This window comes from Macaca mulatta, chromosome 7 (assembly GCF_049350105.2).
Source record: "Macaca mulatta isolate MMU2019108-1 chromosome 7, T2T-MMU8v2.0, whole genome shotgun sequence".
Lineage (NCBI taxonomy): Eukaryota > Metazoa > Chordata > Mammalia > Primates > Cercopithecidae > Macaca > Macaca mulatta.
The window spans coordinates 114,746,477-114,773,259 of NC_133412.1; the positions used below are offsets into that span (position 1 = coordinate 114,746,477).

Genomic DNA, 26,783 nt, shown 5'->3' on the forward strand with positions numbered 1-26,783 from the left:
GCAAAATTTAAAGCGATTTAAATAATCCAAGTCCATGCTTTCGGGTACCAAAACAATTTGAGGGTCTGGTTATATTCACAAACTGGACCAATTTCAGAAAATAAACTATTTTAAGAAAAATTAGTTGAATAATTTGCATACTGCAACTGGCATTCAAGTTTTGTGAGACAGTAAGAAGACTTGAGTTATTATTTGAGCTTACCATAAATTGGCAATGCAAAACAGAGAAACAAGTTAATGTGTCTCTGTTTCTTTCTACCTCCGTACTTCATGTGTAAAATAAGTAAGGCAATTAAGAAAGCATCTTCTAAATGATAAAGGACCACTTAATTATGCAAAATCACAATTAATCTTTAGTTCCTTTTGATTAGACATTCTGTTTTGAGCTTGTTAGGTATGTAACAAAATGAACAATAATTTAGTATGTATAATGTTAATTATAAACATTTAAGCAATATTTTAATGTTCGAGCTACAATGCACCTCATTTTGACTTTAAGGTAGCATCACATGGCATACTTCTGAGTGAATACTCGAGATATTCTTTTGTACCTATCTCTGTTTTATTGTTCCCTGCAATCTCTGGCACTTAGAAGTCATCTGGGTTGGGATTGCATGGTAGCGAACAAATGAATAAGAGAATGTTAAAAATAGTTAAAGCAGAAGATGACTGTAATCTTAGAATATTAAGACAAATGCTATCATTACTATTAATATTTGGTTGATAAATTCTTTTTCTAAGTGCAACCTCATGTGGTTTGAAGGGAAAGTCTATAGGAAAGTGAATTTTCTTTTCTTTCTTTTTTTTTTTTTTTTTTTTTGAGACGGAGTCGTCTCGCTTTGTCGCCCAGGCTGGAGTACAGTGGCGCCATCTCCGCTCACTGCAAGCTCCGCCTCCCGGGTTCACGCCATTCTCCTGCCTCAGCCTCCGAGTAGCTGGGACTACAGGCGCCCGCCACCATGTGCGGCTAATTTTTTGTATTTTTAGTAGAGACCGGGTTTCACCGTGTTAGCCAGGATGGTCTCAATCTCCTGACCTCGTGATCCGTCTGACTCGGCCTCCCAAAGTGCTGGGATTACGGGCGTGAGCCACCGCGCCCGGCGGAAAGTGAATTTTCAAAAGGAACACACAGCCTTAATGTGGGCTATAATTAGGTTCCATAACTGTGGCTTGCCAATGAAACATCTCGTCCCCAACTGTACCTGCAGAACAGTTGAGTTGGAAGGTCACGGGTCAAATCACTAAGTTCTGTGTTAATCCATTTTTGTGGCATAGTCTGTGCTTTTCATCTGGCTCCTCACTACCTCAGTGTGTGCTTAAAGGTCTGGCCAAAACTCGATTATTCAAGCAGCACAGAAGGATTTTCTAGTCTTACACCTGCTCTGACATACACAGTCACCTTACTAAACAGATTGGAGATGGAACTAGGAGGGCAGGGGACAGAGGTAGGTCGTGGGATGGGAGGCTAAATAGGTAAAATTTTACTGAAAATATTTGTGGAAAATGTTTTATATTTGATAAGAAAATGATTTATTGAAAATAGCACTAATGCCTTGTTCTCCTGCTATTTCTGTTAATAAGAAATTATAAAATAAGTCTCTAAGAGAAAAGTCATATGGTAGATTTGTTTCCAATGGGAAATAACTTCTAGGGCAGAATTGTTAAGAACAGACAAGAACAACTTAAGAAAACATGTCAATAGAATTAGCTTTGCCTAAATGTCTTTTTTGTTCGTTTTTGTGTTTTTAGGTTTTTTCTTTTCCTTGTTTTTTCTTTTCATAAAAGTCCATGTGGACAAAAACAGTTTTGTCAATTTCCCCGTGCTTTTCCTAGATGGCATTATCTTTGTCAGTCTTTATTGTTCACCAGTCCTCTGCCTTATATCATTTTTACACAATTTCCCTTATTTTTCCTACTTTATATTATTGCTATATTGTCCTTATTAGATGGTAATCTGAATAAATACATAATTTTTCTCCTGTATGAAACATATCAAGGTAAAGTAGACATGGTGATCATGATCAGGAAACCAGGGGAATAAAATGAAGAAAATGAAGGGCATCATTTGGTTTGTTGATAGAGTGCAAAGAGAAAGGAAAGAAGGTGAGTGATGAGTTCTTATGTCGATAAATAGCCCAGTAGGTTCCTGAAGACTGGACAAAGAGCCAGAGAACTCAGAGGGCCAAATCTGTGGTCTGACTCCAATGATAATAGTCATGATTATATTTATTTTATTATATGATGTGATACTATAATGGTAAATTACATACAGGAGACAAGGGCGACAAGGAGGATATTCATATTTATTGGTCCTGTAAAAAAAAAAAAAAGGACCAATATTTAGGAAGACTTTCAGAGTGTTAAGAGGACTAATTTGCTTATCTTGTATCATAAACTGCTCTCTCTCTTTTAAAAAATTTTTGTAGAACCCAAATAAATCTATTTGTAGAACACAAATAAATTCAATAAGGGTAACATCATTCTGTTTTCAAAATCTGTGCTTATAACATGTTAAAAGCCAACTCATACCTAATGAGCACTTAACAATGTGATAGAAAATATTCCGAACACTTATAATCCATACAACTACCCAATTAGATAGTTATTACTGGTTTTTTTTTTCTATTTTACATATGAGGAAACTCTAGCACAAAGAGTGTAAGTGACTTATCCAAGATTACCTACATAGGACGTTTTGAGTGGCTCTCCCACCTGCACCATTTGATTCTAGAACCCACATACTTAAAGAAAACAATAGTGAGCGTGAGGAGCATCACATCTATCTTGTGTTCCTACCATGTAAGGAAGATGAAGAGATCTAAGAAATCAAAAGTTTTCCTAGAACCTTACTCTCGAGTAGAGAAGTCATAAAAGAAGAAGAAAAAAAGGCAAGGCAGAGTTTTAACTCTTCATACTTCAAACTAGGGCTTGGTTTTCATAAGCTACTACAGTTGTGGGATTTTATTTTATTTTTTGTAAGATCTAATGAAGGAAGTGAATCTTTTGAAAGAGATTAAGATTTATATGGGTGAAAGGGAAAGGAGAGAATATTTCTAGTGACAAGATTACATTCACCTGCCTGAGTCCGTTGCTCCTGGAAAAGAGCAACTGTTAAGAAAATCCCCATCATTTTGTTTTCTGAGAAAGAACTTGCTTCAAATAATCATCCTCCCCTGTGTGAATTAGATAATAATCATAGATGTTCCCCTTCTTTACTTAAGACACAGTCAGACACAGACCCTCCAAATTTTCATTCTTTGATTCATAGATAATTATCTGAGATATTTTTTCTCTATTGACCAATCAGGACAAAATACTCCTTATTTGACAAACTTAAGTTTCTCCCCTTCTTCCAGGTTCACAAACTGTGACCCATCCTCAGCCTGAGTTCTGTAAGAGCACATCCCAAGAATCAGCTGATTGCAAGTAAAGATATTCCTCAACCAATTATCCTATCATAACACCCAGTCATCCCACTTCCCCTCACCAGGATTCTCATAGTTTTGTTTACCTTTCCCTATAAAAGAAAACCCCTTTTGTCCACCACCTTTGAGATAACTTGCAGATCTTCTGGTCAGAGTATTCTCTCTATTGCAGTGGTCCCTCTCACCTTATTGTAATCATCCATTTCCCACTCTTGCAACAGTCTTCAAATAAACCCTCCTTATCTAAGTCTGGACTTGTTTTTATTTGATGCTAGGAAAATAACAATATTACAAAACACATACATTTGTACATACATACATATATACAGAGGAATAAAGGGTTTTGTTATTTACAGGATAGTGAAGAACTAGCCTAAGCAGAGCAAAACAGTATATTTTGCAGAATAGAGGGAAATATTGTGTGAACAGCCTGGAATAACCTGACTTTGATTCATTATTAAGCTGAATAATCATAACCAACAGCTGTAGTAAAGACACTGTCATCTCTAATGTATTGAGTGTTTACACTGTGCCAAGTGAATTATGTGCTTACGAAGAGTGGCAGAATATGCCACCCCAAAATATGCCACTTTGACATAAGGATTAATTCAAGCTAATAGCACTTGAAAAACACCAGATGCAAGAAGAACATGCTAATTTCCCCTTTTCTTCCTGAAAACAGGGAAAAAAACACTCTTGTGTGAATGATGTCCGCCCTGTACCAAGAGAAAAGAAACACTGTTCAATGGGGAGTCAGAGTCAAGATTATTATGTACAAACCTTAAAATAATTCTTATCATTATTTAGCCTCCTCATACAATTCAGTTACTCTTCCACCATACCTTCTCTTTTTTCAACCTAATACAAAAGTGCATAGGTTTTGCAGTTTCTTTGGGTCTTCATTTCCTTATGAGTGTTCCCGTGTCAAGTAAAACTTATATGAAATGTGCGTACTTTTCTTCTATTAATTTGTCTTGTGTCAATTTGATTCTTGGGCCCAGCTAGGACACTAGAGGGTAAAGGTGAAGTTTTGCCTCTCCTACACTTACCTTCTTTAAACCTAACATGAGCCCTGTTAATTAGAGATCATTTACTATAGACTGAATTGTTTCTGCACCAAATCCAAATTTTGAAGCCCTAACTCCTAATGTGACTGTATTTGAAGATAGAGCCAATAAAGAGATAATAAAGAGTAAGTGAGATCATAAGGGAAGGGCCTGTAGGACTGGTGTCCTTACAAGAAGAGGAAGAGATGACAGAGACCTCTCTCTCCTTCTGCATTCTTACAGTGGAAGTAAATGAGAGGACACAATGAGAGAAGTTGGCTGTGTGCAAGCCAGGCAAATTAGTTTCACCAGAAACCACTCTGATGGCATCTTGATCTGGTACTTTTGGCCTCCAGAACTGTGAGAAAATAAATTTCTGTTGTTTAAGCTACCCCTTCAGTGGCATTTTGTTGTGGCAGCCTGAGCTGACTAATAAACTGGCATTATCCATATTTTTTAAATGCAGAAATTGGAGCATAAAGAGTAAGTCCTTTAGCTGGTAAATACAGATCTGATATTCAAACTGTCTGATGGCAAACAAAGGCTGGTCTTTGAACCACTCTGCTGATCTCCTATCAATGAGTGGGAGCTGCCAGCAGTGCTAGTGAGATTTCACTGGAAGAGATCAAGCAAAAACCGACCAACAACTTAACAAAACATGTCAAGTCTCAGAAAGGTATATAGATAAGGTTAACCTAGAGTGCTTTAACTCCGGATTATTTGCTCCTATAACCCAGATCAGGGTGACTAGATATAGGACAGCGTGATGATGATAGAAATACAGATACAGGGAGAAAAAATGCTGTATGTCAAAAACACTTTTAATTTTAAAGCAATGAAAGGAACTCACTGGAAAACATTCAATAATATTTCGGTGAAAAGTTACCATACTTATCCATGTTGTCTCAGGCCACAGAATCAGTCATGCCTTTATTTTAATACAATTCCATAGCATTTTCAATACATACCTATTGGTTAATTGTTTCTACTAAGTTGGGTTCCATTTGCTTTTTTTCACATAATACTGTATTGCAGACAGTATTCCAGGGTATTATGTTCAAATCTACCAGGTATATTGATAGCTGTTTTCTCATATTGTATTTATTGTATTATGTGCTATAGTTTACTTAATCTGAGCACTATCATTGGACCTTTAGACTATTTTAAATTTTTCTTTTTTATAACTTATAAAGAAAAATTCTAGCCTTTAAAAAACAAAGTGCCTTTGAAAAATGTATGCATAACTCCATGCATATGTTTGTGCAATTCTTATAAGATTTTCTTCTAAGATTCTGAGGTATTAACTTTCTAGGTTCAAGTGTTAGGCATATTTTAAATTGACATAGAAATTGCCAAATTACTGTTTAAAAAGGGATAAGCTTTGTTGCTCATTAACAAGAAATGAAGTGCCCATAATCTTTGGCAACAGTAAATTTAATCAACTCTTTACATTTTTATTTTCCCTCTGTCTGTAATAACAAAAATATGATTTGTAAGAACATGTAATTGAAATAACAAACCTGCTCTGTATTAGAACTACTTAATTGACCTTGTTTATATAAAGGTGTAGGGGCATGAAGTGAAAACTAAAAGTATCCTGAGCCTAGTCTCAGAATTAATCCCTGCTAATGGTTTTTACACTCCTTGTGTAATGATTAGTGTTCTGCTTTTTTTATTTACAATATCCTGGATATCCCTTAGTATTATTAGCACACTATTTTAAAAAGTTAAGGAGTATTTAACTGAATATATTTATAATATTGCATTCAACCAGCTTCATACTGGTAAATATTAAAGTGTTTGCTATTTTTATAAAACCATAGTAAACACTCTTGTATATAACATCTTTTTTGAGTATAGCTAGAAGAATGAGAGATTTTAAATGAGTGAAAAAAACTGACTCAGTGATTATAAACATAGTTTTGCATAAAAAGGTGCAACAATTAGACCACATAAATCTGATGTTAGAGAATAATTAAAAGGAAAGAGATGGAAAACTTTGGTGCATGGTACCTTCAAACTAGCATTTAGTTTGCTAAATGGTAATATGCTAAAAAATGTATAATCATAATTTTTCATGAAACCAAGATTTTAATGTAACAAAAATTTTTGCTCCATGTTAAGAACGATGTTAATCAAACTCATGAAGGAAAAAAATGTGCTTATGCAGAAATTCATATTGGAAGATATGACAGCCACTCAGACCAAAAAGCATTTTCCCATAGAGCATCCAAGAGATTGAGATACTGAGGGGTTTGCCCTGGATCACACGCATCCTTGGTGGTAAAGCAGATTAATTTTTTGGTGAAAAATTATGTGGTACAGCCTAATTTTGTTATATGTATAGCTTGCTGAGCAGTCACGTCAAGGCTTTAAGGTATCCATCACCTGAATAATACACATTGTACCCAGTAATTTGTTATCATCCATCCTCTTCCACTCTAGTCTCCATTCCCCTTGCTAGTCTCCATTTTTTACTATTATCATTCCACTCTCTAAATTTGAATCCAGGCTGATCAATCCCAGAATCTTCCCTCTTTGGTACTGTACTATACTATGCTATACTATACTATACCGAAGAGGAAAGATTGCCAAAATCAAGGTAGACAATATTCTTAGAAAGCGTGATGTTCTGTCTGAAAATGTTACCAACACAAGAATACAAGCATTGGGGATAAGGCAGATGCCCAGGCGTGAGAAGCTAAAGGATCTTTTCTAGTCAGTCTTGTAGTAACGTGTTTCGAAGTGGAATTCTAGAGAACTGCACCTGCATATGGACGTCAAGGTACCTGTGAAAATATAAATGTTACATTTATTGAATATAAGCAAGGCCTTGAAAGCACTATTCTGATCTGTAGAATCATTAGCATTATAAAATTTCAATAAATGTAAGAATAAAATATTGGAGGTAAAATTGCACAAGCAACATTGGTCATATTTCAGACACTAAATAGATATTTATTGAAATGTTGTTTTATTATTTTATAAGGTTGTACACATTTCATAACACACTATGCTAGAAGTAGCATTTTAAAACATTTTATTAATTCACAGGAAAATACAAAATTTCCAAGATTTTCACATTAAATAACAGTAAATAGAAACATGAAATTTATTTATCTCATAACTATTGCTAGACCATAAATGAATTAGAATCTTTAAATGTTGCCCTTGTTGAGAAAACTAAACCAGACTAAACAAAAATCACTGAATAATGCATTTATTTATCTCAATATGTGTAAAGTCCTAAGCAATTAAAAAAGTATCCAACCACCAAGTTCTGAATTAATGTGCTTCCAGCTCTTCACTATATGTTAGACATGTATTTTATTTAATAGAGATTATAACACTTACTGACTTCAAGTTTGGCTGAGTTTCATTAATGGAGGAGAGAAGAAATACCATAACCCATTATTGTGTGTCTATTTCAATGGAAGAATGTACTTTACACCACTGAACAAATAGAAATATGACTTGGTGTTTATATATGTTTTGTAGTCAATTAGAGAAATAATCATCTCATTTTAATGAAATGTAATTTTGACCATCCAGTCCCACAAATGAGTTCATAGTATAATGTCAGACATTCTTGTTTTGCAAATAAATTTATCACACAATTCCTTTAAAGAAATGTGCTATCTAATGCATTTTAAACACTTTTTTCAGGCACATTAAAAAGTAAGCACAGTTGAATTCTGAGGCATTTGAAAGCAAATTATAGTATTAATATAATGGTCTTTATTATATAGGTATATCAAACTGATTCTACAAACCACCAGTCAAGAATAAGATTTTCATAAGCACGTAAAGGGAAATTTATAATTTCCAGAGGGAAAAAAAAAGTGAATACTTCCGCCTCCTGTGGAATAATCAGAAAGAAAGGAAGGTTTCTCCATGGGGTAATTCCCAATATTGTTCTGGATCCAGAAACTATACAATTTAATTACAAGAAATACGATATATTTTAGGTCAACCAAAGTTTGGTGAACTACTAAGAAGCATATACTGCATTTCACAGTGGTTAAGAACACAGATTTCAGTCTGTGTGAAGTGGGATCATATATTTAATCAGCTGTGAGACTTCAGCAAATTCCTGAGAATTCAGTTCCTTCATAATTTTGCTTTAGTTTCCTCATCTGTAAAACATAGATTAATACTAATATTAATAAAAATTCCTTGGTAACATTAGAAGATTGTAGATTACCTTATGCAAATCACCTGGAATAGTGTCTAGAACATAGTAGGTGGTATGTAAAGATCAGCTGTTGATATGAGTGTTGTTGAACTATATAAAGAAAGATTTTTCTGTTTAACAAGCTCATCATCTAGCATGCATTAGTCTAGCCTAGAGAGTACCCAGGAGAAGTATCATTGTGGTGTGTTAAGTATTAAAATTGAGTAGCTTCAAAGTGTCTCGTATGTTGTTTTACAGGTAGGACGCTAGACATCATCAAAGATATAATTTAATAGTTATAAACCTCCTGGTAAATATACTTGCCTGTGATAAGATATCTGTGTCAAGATTATTTGCCCTTTAGCATTTTCTTAGACTGAGATATAATTGAATTTTCCCTTTAAAAGTCTTTGGAGAGCTCCACATAGAAAAGCACTAGTAGAATGTATAGCATCAGCAGCTACCAATTGCTATACAGCAAATTTAAGAGCTAAGCACATCAGAGATTGATACAGTCTATTGCCTACAAATATTAAGACATTATGTAATTATTGATGCTACTCATCTATGGTTTTCTCTAGTCTAGAAAATACCAATGCCTTAATATTTAATGTTGGAGACAATACTTATGAAAAACAAACAATCTATATGATATTTTCTAATTTTTATTTTTAAGGCCACAGCTGTGTCAAACATAGACTAATCATAAGGCTTGCCAAGCCTTTTAACTTTATAGGGAAGTTGGTTGGATATTTAGGAGTGGGCTGGCCCCTACATTAGTATAATTGTATAAGTGTCTCTGCAATTGCTTTTAAGCTTTTTCCCCCAGGAAAAACTGGAAAATATATATTATTATTACTATTAATTAAAATACATAACTGACAATGTATAGTATTATCCAGGATTCTTAGGAGACCACTTTAGCTATAGGGTAAATTTTTAAATCTCAGATTAAAAGTTGATAAATTAATAAAACACATGTGCTATGTGCTATTTTGGTCAAGTATTCTTTTTCTTTCTTTTCTTTTTTTTTTTTTTTAGAGAGAGTCTTGCTCTGTTGTCCAGGCTGGAATGCAGTGGTGCAATCTCAGCTCACTGCAAACTCTGCCTTCTGGGTTCCAGTGATCCTCCAACCTCATCCTCCCAAGTAGCTAGGATTGATTACAGGCTCACCAACACACCCGGCTAATTTTTGTATTTTTAGTACAGACGGGGTTTCACCATGTTGGCCAGGCTGGTCTTGAACTACTGACCTCAAGTGATCAGTCCACCTTGGCCTCTCAAAATGTTGGGATTAGAGGCATGAGCCACCATACCCAGTCAAGTATTCTCTTTCTAAATCCTAAACAATAAAACCATTAAAAAAAAAACCCTCAATTATTTATGTTTTCCTTTAAGCTGTAGCATTCTTCCTCTGATAATACAACTGATTCAAACTCTGGTCATCACCCTCTTACAACAATCAAGACTGCCCCTAGAGATTTAAGATTTTTCAGTCCTTGAAGGAGGTCTGTGTGTACAATATAGAGCAAATATCTATATCCATGTACATCATGAAATTGCAATTAAAGCCAGAATTATGCCCTAGAAATCTAGTCAGCAAGGATCTAAGCCATATCTTTTGGCAAATATAAAACAGGTAACTTAAAACACATAATGAATCATGATACACAAGCTAGGAAATGACTCAAGAAGCACAAAGATGTGGGACCCTACACTGAAGAGGGAGTCTACATTAAAGAGGCCACACAAAATTTGACTGAAGTTGTAAGAGATGCCTAATGAAGAGCAGGTTCTCAGATTGCTGAGGAGTAACTATTCATGGACCAATAAAAGGAAGAGATAAACAGTAAATGAGAGAAAACTCTAGAAGAAAACTATATTCTCTGTTTACTTTTCCCCTGGTCTATATGCAAATATCAACAAAGTGAAGAGTCTGTACTTTAGAATTCTTAGAGCTAGATTTGTTTCCTAATTAATAACAATGTGAAAACTTCTCAATTAAAAATTATATGGTACACAGAAATGGAGGCTCAAGAATTGCATTATCTTTATTCTGAGATGAACGTCATCTCACTATCATGCAGAGGGAGATGGCTCCAGGTGGCCTCGGAGACATCAGGTTTAGCAAGATTCCATGTCTCTCATAAGAGCTATGAAAAATCATAGTGTTCTCAAATGAAAACTCAATAATAAGTAAAATTAATTTTCCTCATGCGGGAAGTTGAAATTTTTCTGTTTCTTCTTTATGCAATCTAAAGCCAAATAAATCTAAATTCAGTAGGAGTTTGTGTGAGTGTGTATGTGTAATTACATAATTTTAGATCTAAGATGTGTTTTTTTGGTCTTTTTGTGTTTTTCTAAATATCATGTCTAGATATATTTCTACAGACCCCAAATTCACAGTTAATTATACATAATTGTATACAATTCTCTATTCCTTTTTACTTAAAGGATGATAGACCAAAATGATAACATTCTTGAAAGTCAAGAGAGCTATGTGTTCCTCCTTATTTGTTTAATTTTCTGAATACCATCTTTATTATTTATACATACATTACACTGATTGAGCACTAACTCAATTTGCCAGCTACTCTATAAAATGCTTTGGAAATGTGTCGTTTACTTTTCGTGATAATTCTAAGAGTTCTGTACTATCATTACATCCAGTTTTCAAGCAGGAAAACTGAGATTAAGTAACTTGCTTAGGAACATGTCACATAGACAGTAATTGATGATAGGCAGTTGACATCAGAGGTCACATGCTTAACCAATATGAGATTTTGCACTCTTGAAACATAAAAGAAAGTCCTTGCTATGCAGGCTTCCTGTATTCTGGCACCTTAATGCCTGAATTCAAATAGATTCTTCAATTTATGTCCATTTTAATTCTCATAATGAGTCTATAAATTAGGTATTATTTTACCATATGATTATACAGATAGATAAATGAGGCTTAGAGAAGTTAAATAACTAATGTGACTAAAAGAACATGGCTAGTAATTGGAAAAGCCAGTGTTGACACGAATGTTTTGACTCTAAAGCCTATGCTCTTTGTAATATATTGCACCATCAGTCATTTCACTTTTATTAATCATTCAAACAATGTTGCATGATAGTCCTATTATCTACATTCTTATAAGCAATGGAACAGGTTAAGTGTTGCATCTGAGTTCACGTAGGTATTAAGTAGCAAACATGGGTTCTAGGCCAGTCTGTTTGACTCTGAAGTTCATTCCTTGTGATAATCCTTTGTTACTGAGACATTCTTTTGATCAAGCTACCCCTCATTTTCATATTTTTGTTTATTGATTTAACTTTTGCTATATGATCCTGTTTGCAGGTAAATGCATCTTAAACATAAACTTGACCATTTTACAGTAGTCATTTGTTTTCCTAATCCTGATTCAGGTGATACTTGAAAAACATAAATGACTTAGAAAGGCAATAGCCAAAAACAATGATATTACTATATAATATTTATAAAATATATTTCACTGGAAATGAGTGTACACTATTTGGAATGTTTTAAGTGAGTCAAGATTTTATTTGAATAACATAAATATTGTATTTTATTTATTTAAATAATTCTTCATTCTACCAAGGAATTATTTAAGGAGTCTCTGGAGTGCTATTTCTTATATGTTAATAAATGATTTCTGGAATATATCTTTTTTCACAAATAAATTCAGTGACTATACAAGCTATTTTTAATTTAGAGATTGTATTATTCATGATATTAGCAGCAAACAGATGGCACACTCACATTAGGATCTTTTGAGGAAAACTTATTTGCAAACAACTAATTACAAAGCATGGGAAGGGTGTGGGAAAATCACAAGGACTAGAGCGTAAATCTGAAGCTGTCATTAGCCCTAGGCCTCAATGAATAAATGAACAGAGAGTTTGCTGGAATGAAGAAGGATTAAGAGTTGCATAGATTCAATACTATTTTTTATCCAACTACCAATAACATTCTTCACAGAATTAGCCCATCAATGACAGATTGTATAAAGAAAACATGGTTCATATATACTATGGATTACTACGTAACCACGAAAAAGAATAAGATCATCTCCTTGTGGGATCATGGATGGAGCTGCAGGCAATTATCTTTGGCAAAGTAATGCAGGAACAGAAAATCAAATATTGCATGTTCTCACTTTTAAGTGGGAGCTGAATGATGAGAACTCATGGACATAAATTGGTGAACAACAGACACTTAAGTTGGAGGGTGAAAGGAAGGAGAGAATTAGAAAAAAAAATAACTATTGGATTCTAGACTTAGTTCTTGGGTGACAAAATAATCCATACAACAAGCCCCTATGACACAAGTTTACCTACATAACAAACCTGTACATTTATCCTGAGCACATGAGCATTTACTAAGATGGTGCCATTTTGTTTAATCCATCTTCCTGGAAATCATGTTGCTGAATCCCAGTCCTGATCCCTACTTTTTTGCTTAAATACTGTTTTAAAAGAGTGATCCCCTCACTGTTCTCTATGCACATATCTAGTGTGAAACTTAAGAAAGGGGTGAAGTTACTCCATAAAGGATATTAGTCCTGGTGTTCATGTTTGTGTATGTGGTAACTTACATATAAAGAAAAGGCACCTCTCTTAGCTTTATTCTGAGTGCCTCTTTGTTAGTTCTGTCTCGAGTCTATGCTCCTCACAAATAGCCCAGCATCACTGGGGCATCCATATTAATCAGCTATGATAGAATAACTGCTCAAATAAAATTTTAGGGCAGGCAACTTTGTACCTGGGATCTGTTCATCTGTTTACATGGATTGGAATCTGAAATACTTCACCAAGTCTCTCAATGTCAGTTCCATTCCTTACCCTATTATATATGATTTAATTCATGCATTGAACTAAATGGTCATGTTATATAATGACCATAAATCTGGCAGTGATCGCTGTCTAGATCAGGGGAATCCACACAGACTCCGCTCCTCCTGCTCAAGCTCTGAGTGCTACCTCATACAAGAGTGTGTGCCCACACTGTGGACTTCAGCCATGCTTTTACTGAGAGGTCTCATGCAGCCACACCCTTCTTGTACTCCCTCCTCCAATTATTCCAATACTCTTTTCCCTTTTCTGTCTTCCCTTAGTCCCCTTCATCAATCATGTATCTATGTTAAACATATCTTTATTATTCTCTGTCCTCAATTGGTACTCAGCTTCACCTCATTTTTCATGTCCATAAACCACATTAAAATTTATTTTTTTTGGCTGCTTTCTCTTAAAAGAGTACCCAACAGAGATATGTTATTCAATAAATGTCAACTTATATTATTATTTTACTTCTACCCATTCCAGACCCTGGAAAGAACTAGCATCTAGGATTTTCTCTGAAGTTAATTGTCAGTGCTGTGTAGCCTAACTCAAGTATCTCCTCTCTCACCCAAACATAAGTGTTTTGGGGATGCAGGGAAACAGGGAGAAGTGGACCTAAAGCTTATCTTAAAACCTCCAATTATTTTAGACTCATATGGAACTATTTACTAGGATGTGGAGACACCATGTGTATTAGTTCATTCTCACTGCTATAAAGAACCTCCCAAGACTGGGTAATTTATAATGGAAAGTTTAATTGACTCACAGTCTCACGGGGCTGGAAAGGCCTCAGGGAACTCACAATCATGGCAGAAGAGGAAGCAAACACCTCCTTCTTCACATGGTGGCAGGAAGGAGAAGTGCCAAGCAAAGGGGGAAAGCCCTTTATAAAACCACTAGATCTCATGAGAACTCACTCACTATCACAATAACAGCATGGGAGCAACTGTCCCCATGATTCAGTTACCTCCCACCGAGTACATCCCAGGACACACGGGGATTGGGAGAACTACAATTCAACATGAGATTTGGGTAGGGACACGGACAAACTATATCAACTTGCAAATTCCTACCATAGCTTCTTTGGTCTTGTTGTGTTCATATATGCCTTCCAACTTGATTTTCTGTTAATAAAACAGAAACTCCCACTTCTCACACTCTTCCCTATCCACTCTACAACCTAATATTGTTTTTCATTCAACTTCTAAAAATGCTCAACTTATGTTGTCCTTTGTATGATTACCATTTCTGTGTATGCTTTTGTCTCCAATTTTAACTCCCTTGAGGATCCCATCTATCTAATGGGATAAATGTACCAAAGCATGCTCGCATGTGCAGACACACACACACACATACTCATGTTTGCACATCCATGAAATTAAAATTTTCCCTTGAGTCCAGAATAACTAGTCAGAATATAAAACCTTATAGTACATTAAATCAGAATGAATAAACAAAGCCCAAACTTACAACTGTATCATAATAAAACCTTGCATGTTCAACACAATTTATCCCAGCATAGGGACTGTTCAATTAGACTTTCTGATGGTAAAATTTATTCTAAATAAAACCTCACCTGCATGCTGTGCCTTTTCTACATAAGAATTGGAGAAAACTATGCAGATCCTGCACCTGTTGAGTTATACAGAAAACCTACAGGAAACCAAGAGTGCAAACGTTTGCGATTAAATACAAAAGAATAGAATGAAACCTTAGGTGGCTATGGTTTCTGCTGTTATTTTAGCTCTCCATGCTCTTGTACATCACATATCATTAGCAGGCAAAAATCACATAATAACAAATTACTAGCCTTATGCTCAAAGTTCTTAGACAATGTGTATTATGGGAACATCTATGGCTATTCTGAGCATACAAAATGATTAAGCCAAACAGAAAGGTTATCACGTTGCGTTTACGAATTTTGATAACTAGTGGCTGTGTAGTACGCATGTCTGTGACTCTGGAGAGCAGATTTAGGTTCAGCCTTGTGGCAGCTCCTGCAGGTGCTAATCAGGAGAGCTGCTGTGACTAAAACTGAAGTGGAAGTTGCAGCTGCCTGGAAGATGACTGTCATTAAAGCTGCCTGCCAGTGGCAATGCAGAATCCAGACTTGATTTTAGAAACAAAACGTGACACTTGAAAGTACTTGGACACAGGGTTTATAATTTTCTAATGGTGGCATTGTGTCTTTTCATCATGAATGGAAATAAAATCTTTAAACAATTATTGATATAAAAGTTACCCTATAACAAACTGACTAAATGTGAACATTTCCAAATTTTCTTCTAATTTATAATATGTATTTTGGCTTTGCCATTAAATATAGATGTGTTTAGCAATTAAAATTAATTAAAGCTGCTGAAACCCTGTCTTTACTAAAAATACAAAAATTAGCAGGGCTTGGTGGTGTGCGCCTATAGTCCCAGCTTCTTGGGAGGCTGAGGCGAGAATTGCTTGAACCCAGGAGGTGGAGGCTGCAGTGAGCCAAGATCACACCACTGCACTCTAGCCTGGGCGACAGACAGAGTGAGACTCTGTCTCAAAAAAAAAAAAAAAACAAAGACAAATAAACAAAAATTAAAGCTCTGGACAGAACTAGAGGATAATTCTGAATTGTATAATGAAAGTGGGAATTACTTTTTTATTATTTTGCTTTATTACAATATGGTCATATTACTTTATCACAATGAAATTAATGTAATTGATATAAAATTTGGCTCATTTAAGGACAAAGGTTAATCTTGAGTTAACATTGTGTGTGTGTGTGTGTATACACACTCAATACTCTGCATTTATCCTTTGTTTAGAAAAAATAGACCCAGATTTATGTAATTCTTTCTAGTATGACAACATATTTAGGGGAAAAATGACTTTCAGGAAACCTCTAATACCTATAAACCAGAATGTTTATGACTGCTAATGGATTTATTAAATAGTGTTATCTTAACTATGTTATTATTAGTCTGTTGATTCTAGATGATAAACTATAAAATAATCGCTATGTAAGAACTTAAGTTTTATTAAGACAAATTTGGTGCTTAGAAAGTAGGTTGATAACGTGAAGACATGTAGTAGTATTTTCCAAGGGAAATAAAGTGAAGATGAGTCACTTACGTGTTGTATTACAATATTGGTATTTGGCCTCAGATTAAAAGAAAAATCACCTCTTCTCCATTGCTATATATCAACAAATATATTATTTCTTTAGTCACATGCATATTCTATTTTATTTTTTAAATAAGTGAATACATACTGAGAAATAATTAAGATATGTCTTAGTCCAAAACTATTTCATGCTATCTTGCCTACAAGCACTTTCCTACCTTGTTGGATATTCTTCCTATGCCTTTCAGGCTCTCCAATAGGGCTTCACAATTGTGCCACATCTTTGCCATATACTGTGTACTTAACAAATATTAGTTTACTAAATGAATGTTTCTAGTTTCTACTGCTACAACTGAAAGGAATTCAACCTGTGATCCTTATCTGTCTGTGCTCCAGATAGCAGAAAGTTTGAATATATGAAAGATTTTGAAGTAGCAGAAATTAAATATCTGAAAATTTATGATTGCTAACAAAAAAAAACCAAAGATTGTTGTTAAGAGTACACATGTATCATAGTATTTTTGAAGATAATTGTAATAAAATGCCTCCTGTTTTAGTCATTAGGATCTAAAGTTGTCATGTTTTTGACCATCCAAAAGAAAAAATGAAATTAATCTACAAAATCCATGAAAGGAAAAACCAAGGAAATAGGAAGAGATTTGTAGAAACCTCTCATATTGCCACAAAATAGTGCCAAGTAAGGGCATTACTGTCTTAGACCATATGAATACTTTTACACATTTTTCAACAAGGAAATGTACTGGTGCCTATAATAAATTACTCTCCAGGTAATATAAGTCCTAGAGAAGGCATAAGCTTTGTAAAATGAAAGAAAGAATGTTACTGCTTGAGAATATGAGACTGCCAAAATGCTATAGAACTTGCCTCTTTCTATGGATGAGTTTGCCACCTCTGCTTTCAGGTGCCAAATGATAAATTCTGAATGTTTTTGTATAATTTCAATGTATGTATATAATAAATGAATGTAAACACAGGGGTTGCTCAATTCAATCACTGTTTAAGTTCCTATAGAATGCTAAGTCATTATATCAATTCTTCTACTTCAATCTGAGAATAATTCCTTTAGCTTAATGCTTAGTGCATGTCAACTGCCCCCTAATTAGTAGTTTATCTCCCAGTTCCAGGAACCCACTGCTGTCAAAAGCAGGGTTTCCTAATGCGGTATCCAGAGTGCCCTTGTCAACAGCACATTTGCTTCGGTTTTTGTTACTTTTTCTCCCTTTCTTCATATGGGTTCAATCCAGGTCTATTATTATATAATCTGAAACATAAACTAAAGTTTTTGTAGTTTAAAAGTCATTATCCTCTCAGCTGAGACTAAGGGAGTGAGTAATGTGAGAATGTAAGATACTATAACGGGGTCAGTTCATGCATCATCTCTTAAAATATACCTGATATAGCTGCATTTTCTATACATGCCAAAGACTTGCTCTTTATGAAAATCCACACTTACAAATTGTTTCCTTAAACTCTATACGAGTTTCTGTTTGCATCTCTTCTTACATAAATTCATATAAGAAAGTGAGTAGACTTTTCACATGCAAACTCAAATTACTTTTGGATGTATATTAAAAAAATCATTTCCTAACCTGAATGAATATGAGTGTCAATTTTGTGGACATTTTAATTAGGAATCATTTACTGGGAATAGTTACAACAGAAGTCCATGAAATTTATAGATACAGATGCCCAAATTCACCACCCTTGTAGATTCCTATGTAATCTTGAGAAGCATCAGAATATCTGCATAGCTTTTAATAATCCACAGGTGAGTATTTAAATTTCAAAATCTATTAGATTGAAAAATATTGCTTTAAGTGAGATCTCCTATGTGCACATTAATACATCCAAGTCTTCTTAGAACATATGGTGGAAAGAAACAGCAGTCACAAATAAATTGAAAAATTGAAATTTTATTGTCTATGTCCTGACCTGTTCTTTAAAAGAAAGTAAATCTCTCCCACACCTTTCTCCAAAAACACCTTGGTAGAAGTTTATTTGACTTATCTGGCAGCTCACTGAAAAGCTTTATTCTCAGGGCTTGTCTACGTTTGATCTAACAGAGGGGTTCCTCTGCATGAATAGCCCTATCCTCAAGATATTTGTCAAGAACAATTAGTGGCACTTGTTTGTCATCATAGCTGCTTGGGTAGCATTACCAATTGGAGATAATAAGAGGCTGATCAAAAAATGTAAAGGAAAATAATGTGGAATAACATGTCCACAGGGGGCTTTCAAAGCTCCACCAAATTCCTGGTGTTATGGTTTGGCTCTGTGTTCCCACCTAAATCTCATGTCAAACTGTAATCCCCACATGTCAGGAGACAGACCTGGTGGGAGGTGACTGGATCATGGGGACAGATTTTCTCCATGTTCTTCTCATGATCATGAGTGAATTCTCATGAGATCGGATGGTTTAAAAGTGTGGCATTTCCCCGCCACCACTTTCTCTATCTCCTGCCACCATGCAAAATACTCCCTGCTTCCCCTTTGCCTTCCACCATGATTGTATGTTTCCTGACTGTATGTTCCCCAGCCATAAGGAACTGCGAGTCAATTACATTTCTTTTCTTTATAAATTACCCAGTCTCAGGTAGTTCTTTACAGCAGTGTGAAAATGGACTAATACACCTGGGAATCTAAAAGCCACATACTTGTTCAAGGCCGTGCACATACTAATGAAAGACATGAAAAGGTGCTTATCCCTGCCACTTAGTTGACCTCGAGGGTCTGCACAAGCAAAAAGTGTACACTAAGTCAGAGTTGTCAACTGCCTTCCACAGCATTGAAGATGTGTTTCCAATATAAGCACAGCACTCCTAAGCAATGTCTGGCAAATACATTAGTTCAAGGTATTGAAGGAAATCTCCTGTTCAATCATTAGCTGACCACTCACTGAAGCAAGCAGAGACTTGGCTAATAAATGTGACAAAAAATTCATAATCTACAGAATTTGTCCAGAAAAGTAACTAAGGAAGCAAACAGCAACAATAACAATCTCCAAGGTAAGAAGGGAGGTGATCTGATTTCAGAGTTGAAACATCATATTATTTAAAATGTCCAGCTAAAAAAAACTATGAGATATGCAAAAGAACAAGATAATTGAGCCACAGACAGGAATAAAAGCAGCCAATAGATGCCACTTCCAAGAAAGCCTAGATGTTGACCTTAGCGAATACTTTAAATTAATCATTTAAAATATATTCATGGAACCAAAGGAAACTGCATTTAAAGGACAAAAGGAAAATATGAGATAAATCTCTTACCAAATAGAAGATAGAAATAAAGAGATAAAAATTTAAAAAATGACTAAATAAAAATTCTGCAGTTGAAAGTACAATACCTGGGATTTAAAAATTCATTAGAGAGGATCAATGGCATATTTTAGCAAGCAGAAGAAAGAATTCACAATTTCAAAAATAGCTTAATTGAGATTATCCATTTTAAGGAAATGAAAAAATGGTATGCAGAAAGATAAACAGAGTTTTAGATATCTGTTCGACAACATAAATTACATTAATATATAATGGGAGATGTTAAAGGAAAGGAGAATGAATAAATATTTGAATACATAACAGCTAAAATCTCCTGAAATTTAATTAATCTGTACATCTAAAAAGATTAAAGAACTCCGAACTGCATACATTTGGATATCCACATGTAAATATATCATAATCAAGGCTTTGAAAGGCGAGTACAAAGAGAGACCCTTGAAAGTAGCTTAAAAAATTATTCACATATATACTCAATAATATTGACATCAGAAACCACAGAGACCAGAAGTTAGTGGAAGTACATATTCAAAATGCTGAAAGAAGAGATTGTCAGCCCAAACATTCTATCTTCTGCAAAACTATTCTTCAAAAATCAAGGACAAATTAAGACATTCCAAAATAAAAAGAGAATGTGTCACTAGCAGATGAGCCCCAGGAGGAAGTTTTTACGCTCGAGAAAACTAAATATTAACTTGAATCCAAAAAAATAAAAAGAAAAAGAAATTACACTGTTAAATCTAACTATATAGGTAAATAGACAGTATAAAAGTAGTTTTTATTAGCAATTGTTTTATTTTACTGTCTGATTTAAAGCACGATTGTGTAAAGCAATATTTTAAAAATATTGTTGATGGGCTCATAATGCATAGACATGTAATTTACATGAGAATAATTATACAAAGGAGGAGAAATAGAGCTGTATTGTAACAACTTTTAAAATATGTCATCCAAATTAATTCAGTAGTAATCTGATCTAGATTTTCAACTAATATGTAAATTGTAACTACCAGGATAATCACAAAGAAACTGACACAAAATCATGTAGTACGAGAAACACCTAAAGCATTAAGATACAAAATATAAACATGAGCAGTTTTAACAATTAGATCAGCAATAATTGATTTAAAAATCAACCATAATAACAACACTGAAATAATCACTTTACTATGTTGGTGTTTACCTTTCGATATGGTTTGGCTCTGTGTCCCCACCCAAAATCTCATCTCAAATTGTAAATGTCATGTGTTGACGGAGGGACAAGGTGGGGAGTGACTGGATTACGAGGGCGGTTCCCACCACGCTGTTCTCATGATAGTAAGTGTTTGACAGTTCCTTCTTCACACTCTCTCTCTTGTCCCTGCCATGTAAGATGGCCTGCTTCCCCTTCTGCCATGATTGTAAGTTTCCAGCCGCGCGGAACTTTAGTTCAATTAAACCTCTTATCTTGATAAATTACCCAGTCTCCGGTATTTCTTTATAGCAGTGTGAAAATGGACTAATAAAACTTTTTAGTCTTTTTTTTTAAATGTTCATGCGTACTTGTACAGGCTTATTTATCTTAATTTAACATTTTTGGCCTCAGGTTGGTATTTGAAGTATCAGGTGGAAAATTTTTAGACATGTTTTCTGCATAAAGTGAATTCTGTACTTATACACATGGAAACTGGTATTTTATGTTACATGTAACTAAAGATGTATATTGGATTCATGGCATGTGCTCATGTATGTTAACATGTAAAATATTTTTAAATAATTGCTTATGATTTCATAATCAAGCAGTGAAAGTTAAAATTAAATTGCATCTATGTTTGCATATTTTTGTGATTTAAAGAGCTACCAGTAGTATACATGACATTACTTGTCATTTCCTTAAATAATTGAGTTTTTTTTTGGGGGGGGGGGGTTTTATTGTTATTATTATACTTTAAGTTCTAGGGTACATGTGCATAACGCGCAGGTTTGTTACATATGTATACTTATGCCATGTTGGTGTGCTGCACCCATCAACTCGTCAGCACCCATCAACTCGTCATTTACATCAGGTATAACTCCCAATGCCATCCCTTCCCCCTCCCCTCTCCCCATGATAGGCCCCAGTGTGTGATGTTCCCCTTCCCGAGTCCAAGTGATCTCATTGTTCAGTTCCCACCTATGAGTGAGAACATGCGGTGTTTGGTTTTCTGTTCTTGCGATAGTTTGCTGAGAATAATAATTGAGTTTTATCATCTAAAAACATTTTAAAGAAATTTTTAACCGCAAAGTCTTAAAAGCATATTAATAAGCAGATGTTGAAAAAATTAAATTAAAATTAAAAAATTTAAAATAAAATGTCCCATTGAAATGCTTTTGGTTTGTGGGCACATGCAAATTTGTTTGGAGAAGTTATTCTCTCAGCATTCCCTTCACATGGGGATTTATGTGATGTTTGTTTTCACTAAGGAGAAAAATGAAAAAGCGATTTCAGAACCTGATTTGATTGCTTTCAAAACAAACAAAGTGCTTTTTTTTTTTTTTTTTTTTTCTGGTGGCTTTGGGATAATTGCTCTTCCCTTCAAATCTCTCTCTCTCTCTCTCTCTCTCTCTCTGCATGTACGTGTGTGTTTTTTTCCTTTCTATTTTCAAGGTAGGTTTAGTAGGTTATGGGAAAAAAACTTGCTTAATTTACTTCTTCCTTTTGAGAGATATTTTCTTCTCTATATTTTCTTATCTTATTCTCTGAAGTCTCATTTTAGACTTTTCAAGTTGAGGAGTTAATAATGCACATGCTGGATATTTTTCAACTGTTAAGCGGTCTTATCTAATAATCTGATTCCAGAAATGATATATCCTCATTGCAATTCTGCCTCTAAGAAAATTATATCGAGAGCCATGCCACACAGTTACCTATTCATTATCAATCCCATTACCTATAAGATAGTGAAGGGGGAAAGCCCTTGTCAAATGAAAGCACTTTGGATTAAATTTTTTAAAAAGTTAAGGAATTTACATAATTCATTTTAAGGATTTAAAAATATAACGTACATACACTCATGCCCTCAATAATTGCTAACTTTAACATCTATGCTTATTCTTGAAATATATGTGTGTGTATATATATGTGTGTATATATGTATTGCAATCTGCATACTACAGATGCAGTAATTCAGAGAAATTAACCTACTTTCCCAATGTCATACCACTGAGATGTGGCAAACACTGGAAGTAAAATATCGGTTCTAATTTCAAAGCCTATTATCCTAACCACTATTCCGTCTTGAGGATCTTCGGCTTTTACAATTGTCATCAGTTCTCTGTCTTTCACACACACAAGACACTGATTTATCACTCAACAACTCTAATCATACAATCGATAATAGAATATAATAAAATTTCCATTACTTTCATTTATACCATTCAAGTCTTACAAAACTCACACATTCGGATATGCTTTAAAGTTTTTGCAGTTGGTACGAAAGCTACATTAAATACATATTAGACCTATGCCTTACAGAATAGCATAAGATTTGTAAGAAATAATTTTTTTGTTTTGTTTTGTTTTGTTTTTGAGACGGAGTCGCGCTCTGTCGCGTAGGCTGGAGTGCAGTGGCCGGATCTCGGCTCACTGCAAGCTCCGCCTCCCGGGTTCAGGCCATTCTCCTGCCTCAGCCTCCCGAGTAGCTGGGACTACAGGCGCCCGCCACCTCGCCCGGCTAGTTTTTTTTTTTTTTTTTTTTTTTTTTTTTGTACTTTTTAGTAGAGACGGGGTTTCACCGTGTTCGCCAGGATGGTCTCGATTTCCTGACCTTGTGATCCGCCCGTCTCGGCCTCCCGAAGTGCTGGGATTACAGGCTTGAGCCACCGCGCCCGGCCAGAAATAATTTTTTTTTTGAAAAGAATACTAATTAACTCTAGGTAGTTTTTAGTGCCTGTAAGGTGTAAAAACAAAGTACAACCATAGTAAAGCTAATAATTTGTAGTCGTGATTTTTATTCCACCTCTTTTAAGTTAGAGATCAAGTTATGTGCTGAATGAAATTTTAAAGATCATCTAGTCTATGTTACTGATAAGGAAACTATAGCTCAGAGGTATTACGTAACCTCTCCAAAGACACAGAGCCAGTTGGCAGCGGAGTTGGAATAATTTCAACATCTCCGATTGCCAGGTCAGTTTCTCTTCACTATTTACATGTACAGTTATACAGCTTCTCTGCAGGGTTTATATGAATTACCTTACTAATAATATTATAAATAACAACTTTTAGTAAAAACAGGCGCAATCCAAGTCTCTAAATACGTATAACATTTTATTAAAGGGTCAGATAATCCAGGGGCATTATTATAAGGCTGACTTAATACATAGTTAATGGAAAGGTTATATTAGTCTATAGTCTCTCTCCCTCTCTCTATATATATAGTTAGATACATAAGATATATCATATGCATATAAGTTATATATATACACATATAGAGAGAGAGAGAGAGAGAGAAAGAGAAAGAGTGTTTATGTGATGATCCTGCAAGTAAGTTTGCATTACTCATTTAGTTGTACTCCTAAAATCAGCACATACATTTCATGGTGTATATTCAGATGTTTTATTACTAAAATTATTTTTGGTAGCTTTCTTTACATTAATCTGTAATAAAGTTTTAAAGTCATGGTCAACAATGAGAAAACATTTACTTTCAAATGGAGTTTGATAAATGTAATTTCAGAAAACTGTGAGGTGATGAATGTGTTCATTAACTTGATTGTGGTGATTATTTCACAATGTATATATAAATCAAATCATCATATTGTACGTCATGTATATATGCAGTTTTATAAATTCTACTACAAGAAAATTGGTGAAAGGAGCACATACATGCTCATACACATTACACTTTGTTTTGCTTGGCCATAAATTGGGTGTATAAAAATTTGCTACCATCCTAATATGTAATTATCCTTCCATGTTAGATTCCTAGTAGATACTCAGGTATTTCAGAGAAAATATCAAGAAAAAACACTGACCCTGCCTTGCAAACACCTATCATCAGATATTTGTTCCCTATGTATTCAAGGTTAGAACATTTTAAAATGTAAATAAATTATACATAAAGGTAGACATGATGATTAGCCACTTACTATAAGAGACCAAGAACTAATATTTCTATAACATTTAATAACAAGTTATTCCTATACACATTTTCTTCAAGAATTTTAAGTTATGTAGGCAGATGTCATTTATTTTCCCCATATTTTTGAATAAATGTAAAAGAATTGTCATTCATAAAGCATCATGATTACTGGTGATTAACTGGATAAATTAAAAATAACTTATGTATGTCAATTTTTTAAACTATAGAACAGGAACACAATGTTCACTTTTTCTATTTCCAAGGGTTTCAACAAATACCAAGATAAGGCAGGAGAAAAGCAATTGCATACCGTAAAGAATTTTTCTTCTTTGTCTTCTTTCCTACATATACAGCATGAGGTAATTACTAAATTTCTTTCTGTAAAAAAAAAATTGTATTGCATAAGTGTATGATATTATTGACTGTTTATGAGTAGGTTTTCAACCTGGTTTAGAATTTTTTCTAGGTTATAATTTATGTGGTGTTAATATTTTTGTCTCTCTCAATATTCATCCAGTAGGATTTAAAAAAAAAGTCTAGTTTTGTTTTCCAACTTGGATTTACTCAAGTTTAAGTTTGACATACTTTATTCTTCTTCTTGCTTATCTTTAAGAGGAATCAAGAGAATTGTTGGATCTATCAGTGTTTTCAGGGGAGACATAACTAAATAACAACAGAACATTTATTTTTATACACACACACACACACACACACACACACACACACACACACACACACAGATTTTTATGTTGGTCAGATAAACAACATCTCTTCTGTCAAGCCTAGGAAGTCTTAGCCCAAAAATAGAATGTTAAACAATATATACTGATGTTAAAGGAATAATGGATACTTCGCTTTATACATATTCCTAGTAAACCAAGATTTTATAGTTGTAGTAATTGAAGCACTTTTAAAAGCACAATTTCATTAGACTATAATCCAGCTAAAATACCATTTACAAAGGTTTGGGTCATCATTTTTATTACAAATGGTTTTAATCAAAAGAAAATGCTTAGAGGAATGGAACTGACCAGTATTTTTTATAATGCAACAGCTCCCCCATCTTACAGACAAAAGAATATAAACTATTCTTTTTTGATATATAATATTAACAAGGTCTATATCATGTAGAGTTAATTAAATTTTATTTTCTTAAGTTCTGTTGGACTTGATATATTTTCTTTTCTCTTGTAAAAAGACAAATCTTATCATGGATATATATATTCCAGAAGTATCTGTTATATCTACATAATCTTCTGAGAAGGTAAGAATTCATACAGAACACTGAAAATGATAGCTCAGCCACTAAGATATTAAAATTCATGTTGTAAGGATGAATAAATACAGTATCCTGGATATTCTAAGGCTTTTTTTTAGCATGTTCTGGGAAAATACTTTTTCCATTTAGCTCTTTGTATGCTTTAAAGTGATGTGTTTCTATTTGCAGTCTTTTTAAACATTTTCTCATATTTTGGTCATTTAATAAATATTTAGAGATTTCTCTTCAAAATTAGTTTGACTCGATATTTGAGCAAATATTTGTTCTCCATTTTTCATCTTGCAAAAAGCTAAAGAAAATGCTTAAGCAATTTACCTCAGATCACCTTTATAATGATTACATAAACAATCCAATTTAAAACTCTAAAAGTTATTTACTCAAGACAACTCAGGTGAAAGGATTATTTTTTGACATTCTAAAAATTGTAGCTGCATATTTATAAACGAATATTCCTGAGATGATTTTTCCATAATATACAAATTAAAATTTCTTACTCTTAAAAGTTCCATCGGGCCCT

General features: G+C 34.2%; 1 long non-coding RNA gene across 1 annotated transcript in view; it reads right to left on the reverse strand.

Annotated features, from left to right (window-relative positions):
* Positions 1-5,274: 5,274 nt before the first annotated feature.
* LOC106999407 (uncharacterized) overlaps positions 5,275-26,783 on the reverse strand; it is a 40,680-nt gene continuing 19,171 nt past the window's right edge. Inside the window, exons 3-4 of the long non-coding RNA XR_013395382.1 lie at positions 25,298-25,365; positions 5,275-7,260 (exon numbers count right to left, since the gene is read on the reverse strand). This is a non-coding gene — a long non-coding RNA (uncharacterized LOC106999407). The remainder of the gene's footprint in view (positions 7,261-25,297; positions 25,366-26,783) is intronic.